Here is a 1,766-nt window from a genome sequence, read left to right on the forward strand (position 1 = left end):
CTCACGTCCAATCTAAACCTCCCCTGGCGCAACTTGAGGCCGTTTCCTCTCGTCCTATCGCTTGTTACTTGGGAGAAGAGACCAACACCCACCTCGCTACAACCTCCTTTCAGGTAGTTGTAGAGAGCGATGAGGTCTCCCCTGAGCCTCCTTTTCTCCAGGCTAAACAACCCCAGTTCCCTCAGCCGCTCCTCATCAGACTTGTTCTCCAGACACATGAATATGTTGTGTGATTTGTAGATGCAGGTGCAGGCACTTTTTGTAGCTGGGCGCAGATACATTCAGAGCTTTGAAGACCAAGACCTTGAACCGGCAGTGGAAGCAGATTAAAAACCCTCTTCAGCTTCCTAAAATGCAATGCCTACAGTCATCTGAACTTCTGTGTGAGGCAATGAAGGAAAACAAGTCCTTGTTTTTTAAAGGCTTTTAAAAAATGAAGTAGAGATTTGATATTTTATCTTTGTTGCCTTTCCTCTGAATGATTTTGACTAACTGTTGATATGAATGCCTCTAATTTCCATTTTTCCTTTTGGGATATAACAAAATATACTTTCAGAAGTATGGCCACAGGAAGAGGAAGAACAGACATGTCCAAGGGAGAAATCCAGTGGGAACTAACAGAATAGAAAGGGTTTGGAAATCCTAGTTTCAGAAGCTTGTCTCCAGAGCTGGATTCAAGGGATTTCTGCCACAAGAACACAGGCCCTAAAAGTTTAATTTACAACTGCAGAAGCTCTCCCTTCTGGAAGAGGAATGGCCTGGAGTGGGGCTTGGCTAACTGAGCTCTGATCTTGTGCCCTTGGACACATCCTGTGCTTCAGTTTCCCCATGTGTAGAACAGAAGGGTTGCTATTGATGGTCTTTTTAAAGCCTCTTTGAGATCTGCTAATGAAAAGCGCCATAGTGATCTAGGTGGTACTATTATTGGTGGTGGTGGTGGTCATGGCAGAAGCAGTGTGACCCAAAGTCAGAGGGAGCCCTGCACAGAAGCTAAAATCGGGTTAATGGCCCAAGTCCTGTTTTAAGAACACCCCAAACCTGACTCTAATTCCTGTTTTAGTCTGCGTGCTGTCCATGGGGCTCTGTGCAGAGGAGCCGGTGCTCACAAACGATGTGGCTGGGGTCAGTGTCTTGGTGCCAGCCCTGTGGCACTCCTGGTGGCAGAGCAGCCCCCATTTCTGGGGTGCTGGTTTGAAGGTCCGTCCATTCCTACCTCCCTTCAACCTCCTTGTTGAGGAGTGGGGCGAGGACTGGGACGAACAGGCCATTCACCCTTCCAACATCACCAACTGTCACACACACAAGGCTGGTTTTATGTTCTTAACAACTGCGATGTTACTTCTGTAACACTTTCATGCAAGCTCTTTTTCTTCCCACTTTATTTTTGCTGCACAGGGAAATAGAGGAGGACTCCCTGTCTGCCACACAGAAGAATAAACAGGGTAAGATTTGAGTATTTCCCTATTGTTAATGAAAACTTCTGAAGTTCTCCTTTCTGCTGGCTTTTGGGTTCCGAAAGATTTTCCAGACGCCCTATGTGCCTCCCCCCGCCCGAGTCGAATGATAGGTGCAATGAGAATTAAACAAACCAAACCAAAAGAAAGGCTGGTCGCTGACAAGTATTTGTAATAAATTTCCTTTTTGGTTTGTTTTTTTGTTTGTTGTTTTTTTTTTTTTAAGTGACTGGTCAAAATCGCACCTGAAGGCAGAGGCGGTGCCGTGGGGAGGGGTTGCCCGGACCCCCTCCGCAGGGCAGGGCAGGGCAG

Source organism: Aptenodytes forsteri, unplaced genomic scaffold, assembly GCF_000699145.1.
Source record: "Aptenodytes forsteri isolate BGI_AS27 unplaced genomic scaffold, ASM69914v1 Scaffold209, whole genome shotgun sequence".
Lineage (NCBI taxonomy): Eukaryota > Metazoa > Chordata > Aves > Sphenisciformes > Spheniscidae > Aptenodytes > Aptenodytes forsteri.